Genomic DNA, 5,962 nt, shown 5'->3' with positions numbered 1-5,962 from the left:
CTAAAATGTAACAAATACTAATAAGAAGTTAAAAGTAAGATGTAACAAGTATTTTTGTATTACCGATAGCGAGATCATCGTCAGCTAACACATCGTGCACTTCGTCGTAGTCATATATAGGCAAGCTACTCTTTCTTAGCCAATCTTGAGTGCATATCAATGCCTCCACAATCACAACGGACAAATTAGTACGGTAGTCGGTAATTACTCGACGACCATTATTGAATGTGGATTTGGATGCTACGGTGGAAATTTGCATCCCCAAAATATCTGTTAATAAACAAATTAGTGTATAACACACGACACAAATTTATAAATTAAAAATTTAAATTATAGTAAAAGAAGGTCGATACCTCTTGCCATTCGAGCAACGATCGGGAACCGCACCGCATTATTTTTCCACCATGTGAGGATATCATATCCTTTGTCAAATCCGATTGGGTCCTCGTTTAAGTATCGTTGCAATTGACTTTCTGACGAAGTCGAGGGGAAACTTCCCGAAGTCATATAGCTTCCAAAGAATTCGTTTTCATCATCAAAATTAACAACTTCTTCGGGAGTTTCTTGTTGAGACGATGAGGTCATGTTTGACCTTTCCAAGTATGTCTTGAAAAACTTATCCAATTTGCATTCAATATCAATAACCTTTGCACGTGCTTTGGATTCTATCTCATCAGCGGACATCTTTTTATCTTTGTTTTTGGCTTTAAGCATTTGGGTAAAAACAACTTTCATAAACTTTGACTTGCATTGAGGATCTAACAATGTGGCAAAGAAGACATAATCACTTATAGTATCATAGTCACCCCAATATTTGTCATATTTATCTTTCATATCCGGTACCATAAACATAAAATCCGGGTTGGTTTCATGTTTCCTAAGATGTTGCTCTATATCTAGGATCTCCCGGGTATACGTATGGAAGATAGGCTTTGTTGAACACGAAACTTTTTCAGTTTTCTTCTTAAACTTCTCAAGGAACTCCATCATCTTTTTAATCATCTCAAAATCTGAATGTGATGGTACCCTTCCCACAGTTTTCTGAAACATTGGATCTACAAAAAAAGAACAACAAAATCAGATTACGTTTTATTGTTGTTAGAAAAAAAAAAAATCAGATTTGACACCCTTCCTTGCGGGGCTTGTAATTCATTCAATTTTTAACCAAATCAAGCGTTTTTATAGTCTAAATTCCACTACTAATCCTAATCTACATGTAGGAAAAAGATTCAGGTCAAAACAAGTTAAATTGAATGAGTTATGCACATTTGAACAACAAAAGCACATCACGTTTTATTGCTGTTAGAAAAAAAATTCAGATTTGACACCCTTCATTGTGGGGTTTGTAACTCATTCAATTTTTAACCAAATGAAGTGTTTTTATACTCTAAACTCAACTACAAATCCTAATCTACATGTAGGAAAACGATTCAGGTCAAAACAAGTTAAATTGAACTAGTTATGCACAATTTAATATTTGGACTGATTGCTAAAGAAATAAATATTGCTAATTTTAGTGCTGAAATATATTTGATTAATTGATTTTATTTACCTTGATGGCTATATTCGAGAAATGCGTCTTTCACATCGTATGTTGATCTTAGCAATTCAAAGGTAGAGTTCCACCTTGTTGGAGTTTCACCACACAAAAACTTTTGACTTTCTACAGCCGCATCCTTCATGGCTTGTTTAAAGGTCTTGATCCGTTGCGGGGAGGCTCTAATGTATTTCACCGCATCTTGTAGGTTTTTTACATGATAAACTTCGTGTTTTAACCCCATTTTCACAACTAGGTTTATGATATGAGCCATACACCTAATGTGAAAATGTTTGCCATTCTCGTAAATACCCGGTAGTTCTTTCACAATGATGTTGATTGTCGCGTCATTTGTCTTGGCATTATCAACGGTCATCGTCATGACATTCTTCATCCCCCACTCGTTTATGCAAATTAGCAACTCCCGGGCCATGTCTTCAGCTTTGTGAGTATCAACCTCTCTAAAGTTGACTACCCTTTTGTGCATGACAAAATCTTCGGTAATGAAGTGCGCTGTGACAACCATATAATTTATCTTTTGACACGAGGATGTCCACGTGTCGGTTGTCAAGTGGATGGCTGTTTTGGGGTTGCTCAAATGTTTGTACAACTTCTGCCTCTCCATTAAATAGAATGACACAACATCACGAGAAATTTTATGCCTTGAAGGCAATTTCACCCTACCATTGAGGGCGTTCACAAATTCTATGAATGCCTCGTTTTCAATGAATTTAAATGGTAGTTCGCCGATAGTGAAAAGGCCTAGCAAGGCAAGTTGGATCCTAGTATCATCATGTTTCCATGTGTATACATGACCCTCACCATTAGGAGCTTTCGTAAATGACAACTTTTGTTGTTTGTCATCAACTTCTTTCGGTATGTTGTCTGGATTTAACTTGCACCCATTAAAATGCTTATTTATTGAAGTTGTCCCATTCCGGTTTGGATCCGCAGCTAGTAAATGTAAACAATAATTACATTCGGCCCACTTTCTTTCAATTCCATCGTCCTCCTTTATCCATTCTATCTCGAAGTATTTCCAAACGGGAGCGGTACAATTATCTCTACCCTCACCTCGTCTAGTTGGGTTAATCCGGTCCCTTAACTCTTTTTGAGTCTTTTTTTTTGTTTTTGGGTTTTCGTTTTGTTGGGTATTTTTCTTGTGTTCGTTTTTGTGGTGGTGGTGGTTTTTTTTGTTTGTGTTGGTTTTTTTGGTTGTCTTCGTTTTTGTGGGGTTGCAAATTTTCGTTTTTTTGAAGGTTGTTGTTCTTGTGGCTCCTCTTCTTGGTTTGATTCATCACTTGGTATGACATTCCATGCCGGTGTTTCTTCTATATAATCTTCTTCTGAATCTTCTCCATAATCCTATATTCTCAAAATAAAACATATAATAAGTCATATTATGTTTAAATGCTGAAAAATAAATATTAAAAACAAATCAGATTTGACACCCTTTCTTCCGGAGCTTGTAAGTCATTCAAATTTTAACCAAATCAAGCGTTTTTATAGTCTAAATCCAACTACAAATCCTAATCTACTCGTAGGAAAAAGATTCAGGTCTAAACAAGTTAAATTGAATGAGTTATGCACAATTGAACAACAAAATCAGATCACGTTTTATTGTTGTTAGAAAAAAAAAATCATATTTAACACCCTTCCTTGCGGGGCTTGTAACTCATTCAATTTTTAACCAAATTAAGCGTTTTTATAGTCTAAACTCAACTACAAATTCTAATCTACATGTAGGAAAAAGATTCAGGTCAAAACAAGTTAAATTGAATGACTTATCAACAATTCAAAATTTGGACAGATTGCTAAAAAAGTAAATATTGCTAATGAGTTAAATGCTAATCTTACTTGATCATCAAAGTCTTTTCCAATCCAATTAGCCGGATTACCATCTTCAATATTGGCATCATGAACATCCGAGTTTCGGTATCTTGATGATGGTACATTTGGTAACCCATCTAAATCCTACATTGTCAATTTTACACATTAATTATATAACAAAAGTACTAAACAAATTTGTAGTTTTGACAATCTTACATAATTACATTCATACTATAAACAATAAACTAATCTAACAAAAATCTTGCATGTATGTCTACAAAGTACATTGTTAAATGGAGCTTAAAACATGAAACATATATTATATGTACAACCTTTCATCTGTAAAGGAGTACTCCACTATGAGAGTATGATCAAAAATCAAGATCTTTTAATTAACTAGGGATAACAATGCATATATTTGGAATGGATACAACAAAAGCAAAGAAAAAAAGCTTGCATGCATGCCATTATTTGGAGAATCATTGAAGCATTGAAACAAATATTGAAATATATAATCTTAAAACATGAAATATAAATATATGCTCTTACTTGATTTTCATGGACATCCATAGTTTGAATCATTGAAGCAATTGAAGATGAAAATCAATGAAGAATTGAAGGATGATAAAGAATTGAAGATCGGTTTAAAATTGGAGATGGAAACTTGTAATCGATGGAAACTTGGAGATGAAGAATTGATTCAATTGAATGATGATGAATGAAGAGATGCCGATTGCCAATTGATGAAGATGATAGCGAGTAGGGTTCGGCAGTGGGGGAGTTGCGATCGTGGCCGACTCGATTGTGTGTTTTTTTTTTGTGTTACGTGAAGATAGCGACAATGCGACTAGAAGATTGCCGCATGCGTGTACAAAGAAGCTGCGAGTTGCGACAGTAGGGATATGGGGTTTTAAGCCGGGCCGGTTCCAATAGCCGGTTCTTTCCGGGTCCCGGTTCCAAATAATCACAAATTTATGGTATAGGTCCCGGCCCGACCGGTTCCATCGGGTGCCGGTTCCGGGACCGGTTCCGGTTCCCCGGTCCTTTTGCTCATCCCTAGATTTGAGATAGGAGTTGCTCCCGTATCTTTCATTTTTTTTTTCTTCTTCCGATCTGCCTCGTCATCTCCTGAATCATAAATAAATAATTCTAAATGGAAGTTTTTAAAATAAAAATATAAAACATAACGAAGTATTAGTTGATACCATCCATGAGCATTCTGCATAACTCAGCAGCTTCATCTTCATTTTTCACATCAGCTTAAGCTTGTGAAGGCATGCGTCTCATTTTAAGGCCTTTAACACCAGCCACCAAGTTATTAGAATCATAATTATTATTATCCTCTTCATCTTCATCACATTCTTCAGCATCTAGAAGGTTCTCAAGATCCCCTGGAAATGAATCAAGGTCACTATGTGCTTCAATAAAAAAGTAAAGTAAAGAGTAAAATTTCACCTGAAAATCACAGAATAACTTCAACCTCTTCCTTAAAGAAACTTCAGCTACATTTGCAAACTGTGCAGATAATTCATTGGCACAAATGGCAGGTGTCAAGCCACGTTTTTGAAGAGTGCGAAACTCACGATATATAAACACCAGAAGCCTATTCATATTATACATCTGAACACCTTTTGATACAGGGGACATCACCTCTATGTGAGGCTCCTATTTACATTACACATTTTAAATAAATAAAGAAAGATAAAGATGGAAAAAACAAACAAACAGAGGAAAGATATAGGTCAAACCTGTTGACCAACAACGTAAATCCGGTCAATGCGTCTTAACGAGATCTTTCACTTTGGAGGGCGAATGAGTAAATAGTCAGTGGATAAGAGTTTATGTGGATAAATTGGAGCTCTGTACATATTTGTTTCAAGACATGATTGAGTTGAACCAAGCTTTATATCTCCTCAAAAAGAGGATTTATCAGCTGGATCAAGTGTAAGAATGTTCCCAAAATTGTTGGGCCCACTACGTAATTGGGTGGCTGTTTGATCACTAGGACTTGATTTTTGGTAATAACTGCACAAACGAGAACCCATTCCAGGGTTTCCAAGGAGTAAAGGCCTTTCCTCACAATACCTGATATAAAAAGAAAAAAAACATTAGAAATGTTTGAAACTAAAAATAATGCATGATCTTGGAAGAATACTTACTCCATTAGAAAAGAATGACCATCTCTAGCTGAAAGATCTGATTTCTTTTTAAAAGGTCCAGGAGAACGTAAGGACTTGTTGTCACTAGAAGTTTTTGAGCCCTTGGTAATAAATGTATTCTTGTAAAAACAAGATGCAGCAAAGAATTTGGTCTAACATCTTGTTCAGCGAGAGATTTTTCATCTTCAAGCTCCTTTCCAGAGTATATAATTTTCACATCTTCACTTGGTTTAAAATCTACCAAAAAGAAAGGAGAATTTTGTAAAAAAAAAATTTAACTTCAACAGAAACTTTTCCTTGGTAGATTTTTCTTTGAGAGATAAAACAGTCTCCTCAGCATCTACATGAAGCTTGCTCCCTTTCCCTCCTAAGCTTTTCAATACAATTTTCATTGACCCTTTTGTAAGCAGCTTTCCTTGTTCTTTAAGTACCACCA

General features: G+C 35.4%; 1 long non-coding RNA gene across 1 annotated transcript; it reads right to left on the bottom strand.

Annotated features, from left to right (window-relative positions):
• Positions 1-4,429: 4,429 nt before the first annotated feature.
• Positions 4,430-5,011, bottom strand: LOC145047857 (uncharacterized). The gene is made up of 3 exons (XR_013682484.1): positions 4,823-5,011; positions 4,573-4,758; positions 4,430-4,495 (listed from the first exon to the last, which is right to left on the bottom strand). It is a non-coding gene; the product is annotated as an uncharacterized LOC145047857 (long non-coding RNA).
• Between the last annotated feature and the right edge of the window lie 951 nt (positions 5,012-5,962).

Source organism: Lactuca saligna, chromosome 5 (genome assembly GCF_052625555.1).
Source record: "Lactuca saligna cultivar CGN05327 chromosome 5, ASM5262555v1, whole genome shotgun sequence".
In the NCBI taxonomy this organism is placed as follows: Eukaryota; Viridiplantae; Streptophyta; class Magnoliopsida; order Asterales; family Asteraceae; genus Lactuca; species Lactuca saligna.
Note: the sequence above shows the minus strand (reverse complement) of the source record. Positions and strands in the feature narration are given on the sequence as shown.